Here is a 22,149-nt window from a genome sequence, read left to right as displayed (position 1 = left end):
CCTTGCACTATCCAAATAAATTATGGGAATAATATATGAGAATTTCCAGGTTCCCTGGCTCCCAATATTATTGCCTCACTAAGGTTAAGTATAAAAATCTTCTTTCTTTCTTTAAGAAGTTAGCAGCATTTAGGAATCCCTCCTCCTCTCAATAGATGGTGGGGTTCTGAGATTCACTTTTCTGAGTGTGATTCTGATATTCACAAAGGCTGGTGTCCTCTAGAAATTCCTTCTCTTTAGGTGACAGATCATTGAAGTCTAAATGTCTGAGTCTGACATTACACAGAAATTCCACTAGAAATCTAGATTCTTGGCTTTCTGGGAGATTTGTAGATGCAACAGTCATCCTGCATCTTGAATGATGGAGATCCCTGCCAAAGAGCCAAAATGTTTTGGTCAGTGACCAAGATTGTGAATTAGACATTAGGTCCTAAAATTTAGGGGAAATGGGGAAAATGTTGACCTGTAGTAAGCAGTATGATGTCATGGAAAGAGTCCTTTTTCTGGATTCAGAGGCTCTTGGTTCAGATCTTACAAGTGATTTGGTTAAGTACTTAATTTTTCTGGAAAAGGGATGATGGTGATGTTTGTCCTTTGTTCTTGAAGAAAACCACGACATCAGGTAGGACATGCCATGACAAACAAGTCAATTGGTTTTGAGTAAGGGGGACTGTGGTAAGTAAGTCACTTTATCTCCAGGGTCATCTGGGTCCAGTAGTCAGATATGGGTCAGGATGATGGAGGATGACCCTGGATATGGGTAATCAGGGTTACATGATTTATCCAAGGTCACATAAACTAGTAAGTGTCCAATTCTGAGTCTGAGTTTGAACTTAGGTCCTCCTGACTCCAGGGCTGGTGTTCTAACCACTGTACCACTTAGCTGGAAAAAGGAAACTTCAACTTTTAATTTCCTAATCTACAAAATGGGGAAATTAAATTACATGGACTCTAAGATCATAGACTATGTATCATATATGTCTTAAATCTTACTATGTAGTATGTTTTTCTTACTGTGTTATGCTTCTTCACTATATAGTGTTGTTGTTCATTCATTTCAGTCATACCTAATTCTTTATGATCCCATTTAGGATTTTCTTGGTAGAAATATTGGAGTGATTTGTTATTTTCTTCTTCAATTTATTTTACAGATAAAGAAACTGAGGGAAATAGGGTTAAGTGACTTTGCCCAGGTTCATACAACTACTAAGTATCTAAGACCAGATTTGAACTTAGGAGGATGTCTTTCTAACTCCAGGTCCAGTACTCTATCCACTGTACTACCTAGCTGCCCTTGGTATATATAACAACTATGGTGAATCTAGTACCATGTTTTATGTACTGTGCTAAACTCTTTGCAAATATCTCATTTGATACTCACTTCAACCCTTGGAAGTAGGTGCCATTATCGCTACTTTTTACAGATAAAAAAAACTGAGACAAACAGTTGACAACTTGTCCAAGGACTTATAGAGAGTCAATATTTGAAGTTGGATTTGAACTCTGGTCTTTCTGACTCCAAACATGGAACTCAATTCACTGTGCCATCTAGTTGTCTACTTAGTAATTTTTTTTGGCATGGCAATGGGGTTAAGTGACTTGAACACAGCTAGGTGATTAATAAGTGTCTGAGGTCAGATTTGAACTCAGGTCCTCCTGACTCAGGGCTGGTGCTCTATCTACTGTGCCATCTAGCTGCCCCCTCCTTAGTAATGTTTTGAAGGGACTATTGCTGTAAAGTATGTGTCTGTTGTATGCTTCTACATGTGGAAAATGTTTGTTTACTATATGAAATTGCATGAGACATGGTTTTATCTAGTATATGAACATTACTATTATTATTATTATTATTTGCTATGTTTTATACTTGTTGCCTAGAATAAACCTAATTGTGCATAATTCCAGTAAAAATATTGTGGCTAGATATTTAATTTGCATGTTTTGACTATTTGGAATGGTAGCCTGTGACTATGTTATATATTATCTGTGTTATTTACTGATGTTTATTCAAAGATATTCAAGTATACTCCATGCAATCTTACTTAGGCAAGACACTTATCCTCTAAAGCAATTTTTTTTTAGGTTTTTGCAGCACAAATGGGGTTAAGTGGCTTGCGTAAGGCCACACAGCTAGGTAATTATTAAATGTTTGAGATCAGATTTGAACTCCTGACTCCAGGGCCGGTGCTTTATCCATTGCACCACCTAGCTGCCCCCTCTCTAAAGCAATTCTAAGTCTGTCATTTATAGATCAATCAATGATCTACATTGAAAGAGTGGCCTCCTTCACCCATACCAAAGAAATCAGATATCTTATCCCTATCTTTATTTATTGTAGTTTTTCTGATTGCTCTTCCAGTTGCCAGTGTTTTTAAATAATTTTTGAAATGATTTTTGGATTTACTTAATCTGTGTAAATATTGTATTCTACTTCTATAGAATGTCAGTTTCTTGAGGGCAGGGATTCTTTTTTGTCATTGTATCTTCAATGTTTTGCCCATAGTGGTTGCTTATTAAATTTTTATTGAAATTTAGCTCTTTTAAAATTTTTATTTTATCTAATTTATAGTATTTTTTCTTCTCTAGCTTAAAAATGAATTATTTCTTCTTGGTTATGTGAAAATTATTAAAAAACCAATTAATGATATGACACTACGTAAAGACTATCAGATTGGTGGGAGTCAATGTGACTGTGTGTGTGTGTGTGTGTGTGTGTGTGTAAGCTCTTGGGAATATGCAATGTAGTATGAATATTCTAAGAATTATTGGATAATAAATAGTTTCATTTCTTGGGTAGATTTTCTTTCGTGACCTGACCTTTCCTATGCATCTTCCCACCAAAATTCTTAAGATATTTTTTGTAGTCAGTTGTCTCCTGACTCATCTACTTTTTAATATCTTAAGGCTATTAATCCTCAGAAATTTCCCACTTGGGAAAAAAAAGTACTGAAAAATGATATAGTCTTGATAACCTTGTAACCTTGTAGGTTATGTTCTTTCTGCTGGAGGAAGTCATGAAACAGCCTCTTTCACCAACTGGATCTTTATGATACATGGAAATACTTTCCCCCATTTCCGATTGATTTCTTTTCTCACCATTGCTGCTCCTCTTGATTTGATACAGTCCAAATAGTTCCCAGAACCACAGATTTGCAGAAGAGGACTACAAAGGTCATTTAGTCCAACACCTTTATTTTTCAGATAAATTGAATCCTTGGAAGGTTAGATGACTTGCCCAAGATCCCATGGGTAGGAAATGGTAAAATGGGGATTTAAATTCTAGTCCCCTAATACCACATCCTTTCTCTGAAAATATACTGTCATTTGACTCCTTATTTAATTTTCATAGACTTGCTAATTCTCTGAAGTAACTTCAGAGGTTATGCTGTTTAGTTTGAGCAAGAAACCTGCACCTACAGAGCATTATCCAATTTCTGTTTGGATAATTAATCATTCAGTAACATTTATTAAGTGCCTCTATGTGCTGCATACTGGGATACAAAAAGAGGTAGAAAACAGTCCCTACCTTTCAAGATCTTACAATCTAACAAAGGAATTTACAATTTAATGGATGGAGAGCTTGTTTTGTTCAAAGATAGTCCTTTCTTCTTGTCAACAGTCTACTTATATAGGGTTATTTCCTTCTATCAAGCTAAGTTTTTCTGCTTTTCTCTAGCTATCATCCCTCATTCTGATTTCTAGGGCCAAAGTAAACAAGCCTGGTCCCTCTTCCACAAAACAGCTATTGACATTCATGGAATCTACTATGGTCTCTTTCCAAAGCCCTTTCTCTTCCAGGATAAGCATCCTTATAATGCTGCTCATCCCTTCTCTATTCCAGTCATACTTCTCTGGACTTGCTACAGTTTGTAAATCTCCTCCTTAAATGTGTGTAAATACTGTAGAAGGGATCATACCAGGTCAAGAGTCACTTACTGTGGATACTTAGTTTTTGTTAATGCAACCTAGGATCACCTTAGCATTTTATTTTGGTCAGGTTACTTATTGGCTTATATTAAATAGGCATTTCATTATCCTCATCTCAGTGAAAGTTCTTTTTTCACAAGAAAAATCTCCTCATTTCTTATATTTGTACAATATTTACATTTATCTTTACTTCATTATGTTTCTTATACTATCTAGCCTCAGATTTTCTTGTTTCCTTTTCTATACTCTCTCACTGGTCCATCTCTCTCACTCATACATCTATTTCTTTGGCTCCAATTAACCTCTGTGATGATAGCTACTGAATCTGTAAAATCAGTGGAGGTCTCCTCTGAGTCCTAGACTCACAATTCTAACTGATTACTGGATATCTCCACCTGGATGTCTTGTCAGCATCTTAACTCTCATCTCTTTAAAAAAAAAATCTCTCCTTTCAATTTCCTCATTTCTTTTGATGATATTACTCTTTTCCTAGTCACTCAAACTCAAATTCAGACTCATGAATTATCTTCACACTTCAATGCCTCATATCCAATCATTTGCCAAGTGTTATTGCCAAGCCCTACCTTTATAGGATATATAATATCTCTCCTTCATATTCCTTTTATACTGTCATTATGCTAGCTGAGGCTCTCCCTCATCTTTACTTTCTTGGATTATTATCATGACTTCTCAGATGGTTTCTATTTCTTCCCTCACCTTCCCTTCCAAGAGCCATTCTTCACAGAACTGCTAAATTAATCTTCCTTTTAAACTAGATGGGTCATATCATTTCTTTGCTCAGAAACCTTCAATGACTCCCCATTGCTTAAAGGTGAAAATATAAGCATTAGTCTAGTTTTTAAAGTCCTTCACAGTTTGGCTCCAATCTATAGAAGACAGCTGTGGGGGAGAGGGAGAGAGAGAGAGAGAGAGAGAGAGAGAGAGAGAGAGAGAGAGAGAGAGAGAGAGAGACAGAGAGAGTTTGAGTGCTGAATTTGTTTTCAGACTTAGCCAGACAGTTCACTTAACCTTCCTAGGCTTCAATTTTCTTGTTTGTAAAATGAACATGTTGAAAATGATCTCTCAAGGTTTATTATAGTTCTAAATCTCTGATCCTACCTTTGCAGTCTTATTTCATACTGCTTCCGATAATGGTTGTTGGTCTCTCCCTGTGCTTGTCCTATAGATCCATGAAGTTATTTGTTTTCCCCAAACTCCCTCTTTCACTCTCATTCATGCTAAGAAAGAATGTTCTCTGAATTGCTGTCTGTTGAAATTCTTTCTCTTCAATTTAGAGTTGAAAGGGAGTTATCTCAGATGCTACTTCATCCTTATTTTTCCAGTAGAAAATGCCAATAATCCCTTCCCTCCCCAGGATAAAGTTATCTCTTCCACCTCAGATTTTTCACAACATTTCATCTAAATCCTTCCTATACACTAATCCCATTTGCCCTTGTATTATGTTCATCATGTGTTATGCTCCACCACGAGATTATAAGGCCCATGATGGCAAAAAAAAAAAAACCTGTCACTTTTCCCCCTTTCTCCTTTTTCAAGGCATTTAGCAAAGCACTCAATCATAGTTGTCACTTTAACAATATTTCTGGAATTGAACTGAGTTGGATTGGATTAGAAATAATAGTATTTATATGGAACTTTAAGGTTTACTAAGAATTTTATAATGTCTCATTGGTCCTAATTGATTAGAAAAAAGCACAACAACAGTTTTAACAAAATCAACCAACAACTTCTAATTAATTCCCTAGGCTGTGGCAGGGCTTGGGTTGGGTTCTGGAAACACAAAGATAAAGGACTGGAACTGTTCTTGCCTCAGGGAATTTATATTCTAGTAGGGAGAGTAACTGCCTGAGATTATACTGACAGTTTGTGTCAGAAGCAGACCTTGGATCCAGAACTTTCTAATTAGGAGGCTATATCTTTATGCACTATTTCATGTTACCTCTTATACAAAATATATACCAGTTAAATATTGGGTTATTTCAGGTGAAAGTCAAGACAGGTCACATGAGTTGAAGTTTGATGAAAGTCAGAGATTTTAAAAGGCAAAAGGAAAAGAGAGAGTACTGTCTAGGAATTCAAGAATGGACAGTAAGAGGGAAAGGTTCACTTGTATTATTTGTCATTATGCTTCCTTTTTTTTTTTTAGGTTTTTGAAAGGCAAATGGGGTTAAGTGGCTTGCCCAAGGCCACACAGCTAGGTAATTATTAAGTGTCTGAGACCAGATTTGAACCCAGGTACTCCTGACTCCAAGGCCTGTGCTTTATCCACTACGCCACCTAGCTGCCCCTATGCTTCCTTTTAATGTTCATCAAATTTGTACACAGCTAGATGGTTCAGTGGATAGAGCCAGCCCTGAAGTCAGGAGGATGGGAGTTCAAATCCAGATTCAGACACTTGATACTTATTAGTTGTGTGACCTTGGATAAGTCACTTAAACCTGACTGTCTCGCATACAGGGACATCTCCTGTCATCCTGATTCATCTCTGGCCACTGGACCCAGATGACTCTGGAGGAGAAAGTGAGGCTGGTGACTTAGTACAGCCCGCCCCCCTCCCTGCCCCCCAATCAAATTCAATCCATGTGCTTGTCATATCATCACCTCCCTGATGTCAAGGTCTCCTTTGAGCACAAAGTAAGAATTGTTTGTATCATCATGTAATCTGTCAATGATACCAAAGAAAAGAACTTTTCAACCCATTGATTACTATCTTTGTTTCTGTTTCTCTCTCTTCTTCTACTATACCAATATAGACCATCTTGTCCAAAACTGATTAGAAGATCCTTTGTAGATGTAAGAATTCCAGCAAGCATATTTTCAAGGGTTTCTAAGAGAGCCATAGACCAAATTTTTGGGGCATGTATAATACTTTAAAAGATAAAGTACAAGGCAACTATATACTACTTGTGTGACCATGGCCACCAAATCATTTCACATCTCTGAGCCCTGATTCCTTTCTCTAACAAATGAGGATGCTAAACCACATGGTCTCTAAGGTCTCTTGTAGTTATTGTTCTGTAATTCAATGACAATTTTTACATTTGTTTTGCAGAATGAGAATGTGCTGCAAATCACTGGAGAAATGTTGAATTTCTAAAAGTAGCAAGAGTTATCCATCTAATTGACTTTTTCTATTTCGAATCATTTTGTTTCCATAATCACAGAAGGATGGAGCTCAAAAGATCCTTAAAAATGAAGAATTAAAAAAAAACAACACCTCACAAAGAAAGAAATCAAGACCCAGTGAGGTGAGGTGAACAGCCACAATCACATAGCTTCATTAACAAACCAGCTTCCCCGAAGGCCAGCCTCATTCTGTAACATACATGTTGTCTCCGTTACAGGGAACCCAGTTAGAGACATGGTCACACAAAGAACTCTGCTCTATAGCCACAGGGAGACCAGAGACCAGTTTCTCTTGGTGAGCATGAAAATGACACTATTAAAAAACCGAAAGCAACCCAACTCTCTGGCCTCAAGCCTCAAAGAAAGAGGTTGGTTATGGAAGAATTGCTTTAGGATTTAAAGAAAAAATGTAACCAGTTTGCATTTTTTCTCCTTTCCAATAACCCTGATCCCCACCTCCAAACTTTACTTAGGTAATAGGGTCACTACCAGAAACTTAAAATGACTTTAAAAACTGTGGGCACCAACTTGAGCACCGTTTATCTATTATTTTTGGAAGCTGTGCCCTGTGCTGAAATTTTGCCCTCTCTATTTGTCTAGGAAGTATGCAAAGAGCAAAGCACAGAAGATGCCAAGGGCAGGAGCTTGTATGTGCAAGGAGGCAATAGATTCATCCAGAGAAAGCCTGACGATGCCAGGAAGGCTTTATAGCAGGACAGTTCCCAGTTTAAAAATGAACACTGGTCATTCAAAGTCCAAAGTAGGTTTGATGGCCCTCTTAGCATTTTTTTCCATCAACACAGCTGGGGATTCAGTCTTTTTAGTCCAAATAAAGAATGGTTCACCTTTTCCAGTTCACTCAATGTATTTCCTCTTAGTTTCCTCATAAGTGATCTTTTCCTTATTTATTTATTTATTTTAAACATTATTTTCTTTTAAAAGTTTGAGTTCAAGATTCTCTCCCTTCTTCCCACCCTTCCCCCACCTACTGAGGTGAACAATATGATATAAATTATATATGTGAAATCATGCAGAACATATTTCCATTGTAGCCATACTGCAAAAAAAGTGAGAAAATTATACTTCAATTTGTACTCAGAGTTTATCAGGCTCTCTCTGGAGGTGGATAGCATTTTTGCAATATGAGTCCTTTGCAATTATCTTAGGTCATAGTCTTGATTGGAGTAATCAAGCTGTTCCTGTGCACAATGATCTTTTGATTTTCCTCACTTAACTTCACATCAGTTCATATATATGTTTTGCTATCTTTTTTTTCTGAAACAACACCCTCATTTTTTTTTGTTTTGTTTTTGAAAGGTATTGGGGTTAAGGTATATCCTGTGTATTTTTGTGAACACATTTATAAGTATTGGTTTTATATTTTGCCTTTCCTCTTCAGTAAGGAAGAAAACTAAGGACTTTAGTAGAGAAATGGACTGGAGAATTTTTTTCCTATTTCAAATATTTTCTACCACAGGTTACAGAAAAATTATATAATATCTTTCCTCTATAGCCTCTTTTTAATTTTAATTTGATTTGATTTTTATTTTTAGTTCCAAATTCTCTCTTTTCTCTACATTTCTCTCATCAATTGAACAGACAAGCAATATAATACCCATCATGCATATGAAATCATAAAATATATTTTTATATTCTTTTCAACTTCATTTGAAAAATTGGGAGTAAACATAATATTAATTTAGGATTATTAGAGGGTCAATAATCTGAATTCAGAATTATCTAATAGATATTGACTATATCTGTAGAATACTAAATATTCAAATAAAAACTGAGAATTCAATTACCCAATTGCTTATAAATATTTAGATATTTGGCAGTGTAGAAATTATCTGAATGGATCAAGAATTAAAAATACTTCCTTAAAAATAAAAAACCACTTAAATGAAGCTTTTTCAATTTATATTTTTATTTAATTTTTCCAATTACATGTTGTGTAAGTTTTTCAACATTCATCCACACATAAATGCATTTTTTACATTATGCAATTTCCTTCAACCTCCCTTCTCACCTGCTCCCCTCTGTGGAAATCTGGTGAATATTGAACATACACATTTGTATTTAACATCTTTCTGTATGAAGAATTAGGATTAAGGGAAAAAGAAAGAAAACCATGAGATAGAAAAGAAAAACATGAGAGAAAATTTTAAAAAGTGAATGTGGTGTTCTAAATGCATTTTTTTTACATGAATTATCACTGATGATCACTGAACTGTTGACTTAGGGTCAAACCGGAATCAATTCTTATTTTTCTACTGTGATCAATTCTACCTTGGAAATTGGAAAATGTCACAATCAAGGCTCTATTTTTTATTTAATTAATTATACAAATTTAAGAAAATGATGGATAAAATTATAACATAAATTAAACTTAAATTGTGTCATATCCAAATTAGTTATTAAACATATATCAGAATATTCCTGCCAAAAACCCTTTAGTTTCATGCATTTTTATCATAATTCAGACATAATTCATCTTCAGAAATACTAAGGACAACTGCTTCAAAACCAACTAGGAGGAGCACTGACAGTCTTACTGCTCTGTACACACCACTTCCTGTTGTGTCTGGTCTCTCCATGACTGCATCCTAGCCAAGCATCCCAACTTCCCAAATCTGCTTAGCTAATGAGAGCCAATGAGTTCCCAGCTTGAAGCAGTACGCCTACCAGCCGTGATGCACACACTATTAATTAAACATATTGGTGTCTAACAGCTGGGTCCATAGACAGTTTTATTGTAAGTAACAGAAAAATGGATCTAGGGGTGTGCCCATGAGAAGAATAAATTTATCTTTAATCAGAGAAAGCAACTACCTTCCCCACAATCCCAAATAAAGTTGTTCTGTTTGCATTGAATTGTGAAGAAGAAAAAAAAAATTCATCCGTTATCTTTTGGAAGATGCAAATGGATCATGCTCATAAATGAAGGGCAGTCTGTGATTCTTTAGGTCACATTCAAACAACCCCTTCTGTCTTGTGGGTGCAACTGAATATTTGCTGCCAGGATTTAACTTATCCTAAGTCTTGTCTAAGATGCCAGCTGTCTTGGACTGACTGGCATCCAAAGAACTAAACCAAAGGGGGAAAAAAGAAATCAAAGGAGCCAAGGATTGTTCATCTCTCTCTCTCTCTCTCTCTCTCTCTCTCTCTCTCTCTCTCTCTCTCTCTCTCTCTCTCTCTCTCCCCCTTCCTCTTTTCTCTCCTTTCTTTTTTCTCTCTCTCCCTCCCCTTCTACCCCCTCATATTCCTCCATCCGCAGTTCTGTTTCCTGGATTGACAGAATCTAAATTTGGCAGGAGAGCACTTCCAAAGAGGCAGCTTGCTGCTCAGGACTCTCTAGCAGATGCAGCTTTCTCCAAAGCAATGACCTCAAAGTTTATGCCTATCATTTTTACAAAATCCTCCCAGAATGACCATTCCAAGGAAGGTGTTTCTGCTCCTTTTGTTTCTCTGGCTTTGGACATTAAAAAAAGGAACCTCCCCTTTTCTCTCCCTATCATCAGGCAGAATAAACATTACTTTTCCAAGATCTGAAAATGGTTATGTGGTTGAAAAGGACAGAAAAAAACACTATTGCTTATGTTCTTGCCAACTCTGTGGTAGCCTGAAGCAGCCAGATACCAAAATACATTAATAGCAAAAATATAAATATATAGGAGATATTACTCTTACTGGAAACTTGCAGCATTTGAGGCTATTCATAGCAGCTTCTGTGTAGATTTATGAGGAATACAGGCAGGAATAGAGAGATGTCAAGGACCTCATTCTAATAAAAATACATATTCAATAAGCTCCCCATCATTAAATGATTCAACTTAGGTATTCTTACTTTCAGATAGTGAAGCAGTTTCCTCTGGGGTTGGCAGGTTCAACCTTTTCATTGCAAAGATGAGTAACCTGAATTTCAGGCATATCCAAATTCACAGATCTAATTGTGCCAGATCCAGAGGTAGAACCTAGACCTTTGCTGCCTAGTCTAGTATTGTCTCTCTGGAATAGTCTTTGTTGTCACTGAGAAGATGACGCAAATGGTGTGACTTTTGGGTCACTTAAGACCAAAGATTTAGAACTGAAAAAACCTTAGATATCAACTAAGTTAAAAATTCTTAAACCTTTGTGTGTGTGTGTGTGTGTGTGTGTGTGTGTATCATGGACTTCTTTGGCAGTCTGAAGAAACCAATGTACCTCTTCTCAGATTAATACTGTTAAATGAATAAAATAAAATATTTCAGGTTAATGAAGGTATCTGAAAAATACTTTCTTAAACCAAGGCTCTCTGTTAAGAATCTCTTATCTAGTCCAATCATGATGATGATGTTCATATTTCATAATCAAAGAGGACTTTGTTATCATATTCATGATGACATGACTTTCATATTATGCTTATTCTAGTAATATTGTTAAAAGACATCCTTCTTATTTGTCTTTTCCAGAACCATTCTACCTCATAACCTGATCAATGGGAGACAAGATTACTGGTGAAGGTCTGGATGTTGCAGAAGTCCTTGGCCTTATGGATATGATTTCCCTCCCTTAACAGCAAGCATGATGGTGCTCCGAGCAAAGGCAGAGTCATTTTTTTGTGTGATAATTATGTGACAACATATTGTAGCTAACTTATCTTCTCTTGATGGCTTAATGGTCAGCATGGCACATTTGCAGTTATTTGACATTTCAGTATAGTTAACCTGTCTCTTGATGGTCAAATCATCAGTAAGGGTGATTGACACTAGTTTATAACCTGTAAGGTAAAGCTAACCCATCTCATGGATTATTCCAGTTGGGTACAAATTGTATTTAGGTGATGAGGAGACCAAGTGTCATAGAGGTGATGTGACATGCCCAAGGTCATCTATAAGAGTTGGTTTTCAATTGAAATTCTCTGACTAAATTCTGGGCTCACTTCACTATACTGTGCTCTTTAGGGGATCTGTCATAGGGCAAAAAGAGCCTTATCATGGTCTTTCAATCACATTACAGGCCTCTGCCTACTTAGAATCAGCTATTGTCTTGAACAATTCTTACTACACCTCAGGGCAAGTAGGATTAGTGGATATAATAAACTTTGACATGTGACAATGATATATGAGAAAGGCCATTGCAAATTTGCATGGAATATATTATTTTCTACTGGGCCAGAAAATACACCCAAGGGCTTTTGAAGCAGGGTCAATTACTATCAGGGTAGAGTTTAATCTAAGATTTCTGGAGGTTGTTTCAGTGCCTGAGAATTCGTTTTTTTAAACTGACAAAAGCCTATAGCAATGGGAAAGGAAAGGGTTATTTCTACATATGAGCTCCAGCTATTCTTTAAATACTTAAGACAGCCAAAAATAGACTTTTGAAGAATGTGGAGGTATGTCCCTGAGAAGAACTCACTGCCTGTGGACTGGCACACCCCATGAGAAAGATGAATGCTGGAGTGATTGCTGAACAGGGAAAGCTCTTTGACCTTTGGCCACAGAAACAAAAGACTCCAAACAATTCAGGGGGTGCATCCTTATTGCAAGCTTCATTCTCAAAATTTGACTGGGTTGTCTTAAAATAATGGCATGATTTCCCTATGCTTTAATTGGTGCATCTGCAATGCTGAGAGGTACAAAGCCCACAAATACACAGAGGGCAATGGAAATTCTTATTAGGGACTTGGAATTTCCTTTGAAATATGAGAGCCACCCAAATTCAGTCTGAGAGTTATAGTCTTTTATTCTTTCAAAAACACACCCTTTTCAGAGGTATTTTGGCTGCCTATTCTGAAGTCAAGAAGTTGCCAGGTACAACAAAGGAGAATACACTGGAGACCCAGAGACCATGAGATACACTTCAGCTCCATGGGCTACATGAGGTACCTCGACTAGCCAGTTCAGTACAGAGAAAATATCTTCCTTTGCTTTGGAGGGGGTGTGGTTGACACATTTCTTGGTGCCTGTATGGACTTGAATAAGTTCTGCCTCTCACACTCAAAGCAGAAAATCAGGTTTCATCAACTTTCCCCACCCCTCTCCCCCTCCACTTTCTTTCCTTCTTGTTTGTTTTTCCTTTAGTTTCCTTCCTATAATTTATGAGTTTCAGAACTATTAGGAGGAAGGAGCTAGTAAAACTGTTGAGTTCAATGGCAGTGAAAGGATTTTTTTATCAATGGAATTGAGGGTGAGGGGACTAATGACCAAAATAACCTTGAATTTCATCATGGCTAAAGAAATACCTTAGGTGTATGCAGCGAAAATGGTGACCTTGGACTGAGTGAGCTGACTGGAGGAGAGACTTAGGGATATGTCATGAACTTCAATCTGCGTTTCCAGATTACAAATTAGTTTCAGGGTCACTGGTGTCACTTGCATCATGAAGATATTAAAGTATTTTTTTCTTTCTGTGACCCATCTTGCCAAGTTCCACAACCTAGGATTGCTCTTTCCTCTGCAACATCTTTCTCCTCTTCAGGGAGGATCTGGAGGAAGTCAAAGAACTGTGCTGATTAGGTCAGCTACAAATTTATGTTATCTAATCTTAACTGAACCCTCACTTTAGACCAGATAAAACTTTCCCTCCTCTCTAAGGATTTTCTGTCTATTCACTACCATGGCTTTCTCCAACATGAGCTGTCCCTTCCCTCAGCTGGATATCTTATTACAGTGAAAATTAAGATGAATTTTTCTGAGCTCCCTCTTTTCCTTTCCTCCTCATCTCACAACTATTTGACAACACCTCCCACTATTTTCTCCCTTGGTCTCTGAAGCAGAGGTGGTCCTTATCTTTATAAGTCTATCTTCCTTATATTTACCTTAGATTCCATTCTCAACAAGCTTCTCCAAAAATTATCCCTTACTGGTTTTATAACCTTCAAATCTCTCCTTATCTTTAAGTCCCTTTCAGACAGTTGACAAACTTGCTAAAAATCTCCCCCATGCTTAACAACCTCACTATAGAACCTGCCATTCCCTTTGGTAATCATCTTATCTCTCTTTTCCCTTTCTCGCACAAATTCCTTGAAAAAGCCATCCTTACTTTCTTCTCATTCTCTTCTAAGCTTCTCTACTTTCTTTCCTGTGGCTCCAAGAAGCGGTAGCATGGATGGCAGCCACACCCCAGTAAAACCCTCTTGCTAGATGAGCTAAACTAGGTTAAGGATAAATGACAGGCCTTAGGTGGATGTCTACTCCAAGTATGTGAAGTCACAGAGTGACAGATAAAAACAAATTGCTCCAATAGTCTTGAAGGAGGCTGAAGCAGGTCATGGCCAAGCTTAGAGCTTGGTCTGACATTGAAGATGCCAAGATCATTGATTGCATCCAGGACCATCACCAGTTATCTTGAGTTTTTGCCTGCTCTAGAACTTTGATGACTCTGAAAAAGTGAGTGGAGGTAATGCCTTTGTGTGACTCTGATTCACTGAAATCCAATTCATTCATCTTGTTGGTCTTCTTCAAAGAAGGATGAACAATAAAATAACTATAGAATCTGGCTTCTGTCCTCAATACTCAATTAAGACCATCCTTTCCAAGTTATCAGTAATCTTTTAACTGTCAAATTGTTATAGCTAAGATTTATTAGAACTCTCCCTAACTGTTAGCAAAATATTTTACAAATAGTATCTGATTTCATATCCCTACTACAATCCTGGGAGTTAGGTGCTATTAATATTCCCAATTTAAATTTTTTTTTAGATTTTTTTTTTGCAAGGCAAATGGGGTTAAGTGGCTTGCCCAAGGCCACATGGCTAGGTAATCATTAAGTGTCTGAGGTCAGATTTGAACCCAGGTACTCCTGACTCCAAGGCCAGTGCTCTATCCACTGTGCCACCTAGCTGCCCCCCCCATTTAAATTTGAGCAATTTAAGATAGAGGTTAAGTAACTTGGGGTCACATAGCTTGTAAGTTTCTGAGGTTAGATTTGAACTCAGGTCTTCTTGTGTTCTACTTCAGTTCCACTGAACCACTTAGTTTACTACTGTGGTACCTAGCTGCCACCTGCCCTTTCTCTTCAGAATTCTACATGGTTAGGGGGAAAGATTTATGTGATCTGAAGAGAAACCAGAGTATTCTACACGGTTAACTACCCTCTCTTACTAAAGACTCTTCACTCTGAATTTTCATGACAGAGCTCTGTTCTGATTCTCTTTTATTTCTCTGATGCCACCTTCTCAGTCTTCTTTGCCATATCATTATCTATTCCATGACCCCTAATTGTGGATATTCCTCAAGGCTCTGCCCAAGCAAGGCTGCCTTTTCCTTTAACTGGATTTTCTCACCTCCATACCTCATTAGTTTCCATAGCTCCAATAATCATATCTATGAAGATAACCTCCTCTATCTACAGTTAATCTCTTTTCTGAGCTTCTGTCCTACACACACACACACACACACACACTCACACACAAACATTTATACAACTGTCTACTTCCCATTTCAAAGTGGATATCCCCTAGGTACCTCAAACCCATCATGGGGTTTGATGATCTTTCCTCCCCAACTCAACATCATTACTGTTGGGAGCATAGCCAAAACTCCTATTTTCTTCAGGTTCGTGATAGCCATCATTCTTAACACCTCACTCTTACTCACCCTCACTCTCATATACACTTAGTTGCCAAACCATGCCATTAATGTCTTCATAACATCTTCCACAAATATTTCCTTCTCTTTATATAGCTCTGACCTTAATATGGATTCTTGTCACTACTTGTTTGTCCCAGTTTGGTCTCCCTATCACAAATCTTTCTCCATTCCAATCCATCTTCCATTCAATTCCCAAAGCGATTTCCTTAAAGTGTTGGTCTATTTGTGTACTCCTCCCCTCCTTAATATGCCACAAGGACTCTGCATTACCTCTAGGATCAAAGGTAACTCCACTGTACAGCATTTAAATCTCTTCACAAGCTGGTTGCTTCTAGCTTTCCCAGTCTTCTTACACTTCTAAATAGTCTATAATCCAGCTATACTGGTCTTCTTTCTACACCTAAGACAAAAAGATCCATTTCCTCTTTTCATTTCTCTCTTCCATCTCTGACTTGAACTCCCATATCATTTTTCTCTCTCATAATTCTTGGTTTCTTTCAAGACTAAGATGAACAACTTTTCATGATCCTCTCAATTGTATCTTCTTTCCCCAATGTACCTTGTATTTATGTATGCGTGTGTATGTAAGTATGTATATATACTCTTCACACATATATGTTACTATTTTTTTTCCATTAGAATGTAATCTCCCTGAAGCTAAGGGACATTTCACTTTTGTCTTTCTATCTTCAGTGCTTTCTATCTTTACAGTGCCTGACTCAGAGTAGACACTTATAAAATAGTTGCTGATTGATTGTATGGGAAGACAAAACAACTGACCTAAGTTGTCCAAGGATTCTTTCCTTCTTGGGGTGGGGGTGGGCTTCCTTCCACTTAATAGACTAGGGAAAAAACTCAGGACCAACCTGTCCTCTTACAGACAGCCTGCCCACCAGTGAGGCAGTGACTCAACTTCCACAGCAACTCCAGACTGAAGCAGATCCTCTAGACTTATCTTCATTGCAGATAGTTCTATAGGCTCCAAGAGACCAGGATGTAGGGTGAGCCAAACAGCTCTATGATCTCCATCAGAGCCAAACCATCTTTGGATCATCTTTGCACCCTCAGGAACTCTTAAATGATGAGCCACCCATACCATTCTATAACAATTTGGAAAAGACTCAAGTCCATGGATACATTCTTTAGGGATTAGACAGAGTCCTTCTAACTTATTTACTCTTCTGAAAGATGATTTCTTTCTTTAGGAAAAAAGAAAAGATAAAGAAATTCTACAGAATGTGATTTCTGTCCAAGGACAATTATACCAGTGAGTGTTTAAGGATGAAGGTGGATGAAAGTTGCCAAATCCCAGGGCTGGAAGTGGGGGTAGTAAAGAGTACCTGAATTTTATATGGTACTTTAATATTTCAAGACACTCTCCTTGCAACAGTTCTGAGGAAGGAAGAGCAAGTATTAGAATCTCCATTTTGTGACTGAAGAAACCGAGCCTTTAAGAGGTTAAGTGACTTTCAGAATTATATATCTAATAAGTGGGATTAAAACCCAGATTTTCCCCCTGCTCCAACCTCTAGTTAGCTAAATCATATTGTCTAAGCCATATTGGGTTGATTTCTTGATATACAAAGAAGGAAGGAAGGAAGGAAGGAAAGAAGGACTTATTATGCACTTATGTCTTAGGAATTATGTTAAATGCTTTTGAAATATTAGTTCATTTAATCTTCACAATAGCTTGGGAGGTGAGTGCTATTGTTCTGGTGAAGCTTGTGAGACAAGTGACTAGATGGAGAAATATTCTAAAGCTGATTTTGTGCTGGACTGAAAAACATTTAAGATCTTTTCGTTGAGCAAGGGCATGGGCATGGATTTTTCTAGGACAACTCCAAAATTCTCTCATCAGTGGAAGAAATTAGAGAGAAGATAGAGGTAAGATATTCCTGGTGGGAATCATAGTGAATGTTATGCCTGGGGTGGCAGAGGGGGAGAAGGGAGTAAAGGAGAGGTGTGTCTAATGACTCTCTGTATGAACATCTGTTTGTGTGTGTGTGTGTGTGTGTGTGTGTGTGTGTGTGGAGAGAGAGAGGGGGGGAGAGAGAGAGAGAGAGAGAGAGAGAGAGAGAGAGAGAGAGAGAGAGAGAGAGAGAGAGAGAGACCTGGACAAGATGAGAAAGACAGATGGAGGAGAGACTATGTAGTGATGTTGGCAAAGCAGTGGTCTGGAAACAATAAAGAGAATCAGGGATTATATATACTCCTCCTCCTGGTCCACTGTATAATGGGAGAGGGGGGGAAGGAAAGGTAGGTGGATAGAGAACAATCATCCAGTACTGATTAGGGTGGCCAAGGTTGTAGTGTTTTCTGGAAAGAGAGGAGATTCTAGTTATTACCAGAATTAGGGGAAAGGATGAAGAAAAGCGAAAGATCCCCATGAAGGGGAATTGTAGTTATAACTGCTGCTATTTTAAATGATAAAATTAGGGGAGGGATGCAGTGGGCATTATGGGTTATATCTGTTGATATTTATCAAATTCAAAATTAAAATATTTTATTATTTCTATTATTAAATATTTCCCATATTTGACTTTGTGGACTCCCTTGAAATATTCTTGGAATCTTCAGAGGTTCTCAGACCACACTTGGAGAAGCTAACAGGGCATCTAATTGACTTGCCCAAGTTCACAAGTTATTTAGGAGCAGAGAGAGATTAGAGTTCTCTTCTGACTTCCAGCCCTATTATAGAGCCATAATAAAAAAAAATAGTTTTATAATCTACCAATTCAAGCATGTGGTATTTAAAGGTTTTCAAAGCACTTTCATCAGATATCTTCTTTTCCTGAATTTTTTCCCTCCCAAAAAATTAAAAATGTGAATGGAATAGTAGAGCTTGGATTTGAAATTTTGACCATTTATACAAACTTCAACCCTCAACCTGAAGGTTTAAGGAGAGGAGAAGGTAAATTATTTGTGTCTGGAGTCAGTGTGAATGTGGTTGTATAAGTTCAGATTAAAACTTTTTTTTGAGAAATATATATAATCAATAATGGGGCACACCTAAAGATAGCCCCAGAGCCAGGAAAATATTATCTCTTGTTCCATTTTTCACTTTGGGGTTTTCAAGAAAAGGCCCAATGGCCCACTGATGTCCAAACTGTGTCAGAGCTGTAAAGGAAAGCCCCAAGCATTGAGAGGATCCCCTGAATTGAGTTTTCAAGAAGCATGGGCAAGAGTCCCATAGGCTGAGGCAGGGATGGGTCACAATCATATCTTTAGAGGGATTGTTCTTGTTATGACTCATTAAAGTACTTGTCTCATTCATAAAGTAAAGGTTAGTAATTACTGTCCCTTTTCATAATACCTCCCTAGAAAAAGTTGACTATACTCATTGCTTCTTTCTTCTCTCATCTCTCAGCCCTTTGCAATCTGTCTTCTGACCTCATCATTCACCTGAAGCTCTGTCTGTAAGAAAACATTGATCTCTCAGGCCCCAGATATGGCAGCCTCTTGGTCATTTTCTTCTTCCATACTTTCCATCTCTAGACAGATAGTAGATTCAGGGTGCAAAATTTTACCTAGTATTTTTTAGTTCATGCCCAAAGGGGGGGGGTGAATTTTGTTGGACTAAACATATTTTTTTAAATTAATTTTTATTAAAGATATTATTTGAGTTTTACAATTCCCCCCCCCCCCATCTTACTTCCCTCCCTTCACTCCCCCACAGAAAGCAATCTGTCAGTCTTTACTTTGTTTCCATGTTGCTAAACATATTTGTTATAAGGGGTTTTGTTTTTCTTTTCTTTCTCTAATGGAGAGGGGAGAGGAAAGAGGGAGAGAAAATAGTTTTTTGTTAAGTAAATAATAATAATTTTAAATTTCTCAATCCTATCCAGCATTTAATTGCTCACTTCCTGAGTACTCTCTCCCCTCTTCCTTTCAGGTGATATAATTTTTTTGCAAATATTCTTTTCTTGTTTTAAATGTTCTTAGCTTCTTAATACCAAGTCTCCTGCATTCAGGGGTAACATCATTAGTACCAACAAGCTGCAATCCCTGGACCAAATATCTTACAAAGGTAAGCTAGGAATCGGTGACTTGAAGTTTCATAGCACCAAGTGTCTGTGTCATTTACTCAGATACAAAGAATTCAGAAGTTGGAAGAAAACTTAGATGACATTTAGTCCAAGCTGACATTTTATGGATGAAGAAGTTCATCGCAATTAAAAAATATTTCTTAAGGGCTTTCTATGTAAAAGAAAACTGAGGATCAAAAAGATTACCACTTGCCCAAGATCTCCCAGAGAGTGAGTAATGGAAACTAGTTCATTTGTTGTTGTCGTTTAGTCATGTCTAACTCTTCATGACCCCATTTGGGGTTTTCATGGAAAGAAACTGGAATGGTTTGTCATTTCCTTCTCCAGTTCATTTTACAGTTGAGGAAACTGAGATGAACAGGATTACATGACTTATCCAGAGTCATGGATCTGAGGTTTGATATGAACTCAGGAAGATGAGTCTTCCTGTCTTCAGACCTCAGGTCACTCCATTATGCCACTCAAAGCTAGAGCCTAGGCTGGAGTCCAAATATGACTGAAAACTGAAGTAAAATTATACTCGGGTTCAATCAAGTATAATTGAAAGAGAGGGAAAAAATAGATTGGGAGAAAAACAAATAAAACATTTAAGACTCTGAGTTCAAATCCTTGCTTTGGTATTTTATCACCTTTGTGACTTTAAATAAAGTAGTTCCCCCATCTGGACCTCATTGTTTTCATCTGTTAAAATAATTTTGTGGAACTAGATTATTTTCAGCTGTAAATTCTACATTTTTGTTGTTCATGATGGTTACCCAAATTCATCAAGAAATGCCATTTTGTTTATATGGCTTATATATTTTAACATTTACTGTTGAGAATTAAAAACTAATAAAATTTTAAATATTCATTTATCTTAAAGTAACAATGAGAAATTCATTACAAATTAATGCAAATAATACTTTTTGAAAATAACTATTTTTTGAAAATAGTTTCCAAAAGAAAAAATAATTATGGAGAAGACATTTGTTTTACATAGAGTTGCAAATTTCTTTAATGTTTGGTTTAGTAGAAGACTATTCTTACATATGCTTTTTGCATTTAATCTATTGAAATATACAGTTCTAATTGACGTATATAAAGAAAATCTGGCCTCATCTAGTTATGAAGTTGGAAAAGTGGGGATAGATAGGTAAAATAATAACAATCATATATAGTGTGTGATTAAGTTAAATAATCTTTCATATCACTTCCAAAAATAATTTTCTTTATATCCATAATTTCAATGCTTCACAGTTTAAATAATATTTTACTTTCCCCCAGTTACATGTAAAAATAATTTTTAGCATTTTTTGTTTTGTTTTGTTTTGTTTTGAGTTTCAAATTCTCTCCTTCCTTCCTTCCTCTCCCCATTCCTGAGATAGTAAGCAATCTAGTATTTGTTATACATATACAATCATGCAAAGTATTTCCATATTTGCCATTTTGTCTGTCCCTTACATTCTGAGTGTTAGAGAGTTAACAAAGCACTTATGTATTAAGTCATTTGTGCTTACATTGACATTTTCCACAAAGCATTATGATTCTAAATTAAGAGATGAGCTCTATCCAGTCAATTTAAATGTAAGAAGAAACTCCTAAAGTTGTAACTAGTCTGTGGAAACTGGAGCTTCGCCTCAGAGTGTCAAAATTAGAGGGCACTTGTAGAACTTATAATGACTGCTGTAGAACAGTTTGGCATCCAGCTTAATTAGATAAGCATAATTAGTTAAAATAGGAAGCTACTAGATGGGGTGCTGTATTGAAGACTCAGTGGTATTGAGTTAGTGTCATAGAGCTCTCTGCTTTGCTTCTTAACCCAGCTGAGGGTTCTCTTGGAATGGCTTTGTTTATCTAAGCAAAAGATTCTGACATTCCTGAATAGTTTGTTGTAGCAAGTAGAGATGTGGATCAGCGCAAATGCTCCCAATATTTTTGAGGATTTCTCACCTTTCTGTGACTAAAGACTTTGAGAGATTGTTAAAAAAAATAAGAAGGAGTGACTCTTAATTATAAGAGATGATCATCCCCTCTTTCAAATTTTAGGGGTCACATCTATATCTGGATAGGCAAGCATTCTCTCTGGGCTATATCTTGCAGAAGACTTGGGTGCAAAGAATGCATTCATTGGGAAAGGGTCCTGAAAGTGACTTCCTGGTGGGATGTTTACAAGATGAAATCAGAGAGCCAAGAAGAATGAGAAAGCAATTGTAGTTTGGGCTGCAGCCCAGTCTTGTTTACCTCATGTTGCCTATTGGCATTAGATTTATGTCCCATAGGGATTCATGATAGTAACTAATAATAGCTAACATTCAGATACTGCCAGACACTGTGTTAAATGCTGAGGTTTATTATCTCATTTGATCCTCATTACAATTTTGGGAAGTAGATACTATTATTATCACCTCCATTTTACTGATGGGGAAACTGAGACTGACAGCAGTTAGATGACTTACCCAGGGTCACACAGTTAGTAA

This window comes from Macrotis lagotis, chromosome 8, assembly GCF_037893015.1.
Source record: "Macrotis lagotis isolate mMagLag1 chromosome 8, bilby.v1.9.chrom.fasta, whole genome shotgun sequence".
Classification (NCBI taxonomy): domain Eukaryota; kingdom Metazoa; phylum Chordata; class Mammalia; order Peramelemorphia; family Peramelidae; genus Macrotis; species Macrotis lagotis.
This window is presented reverse-complemented; position numbering follows the sequence as displayed.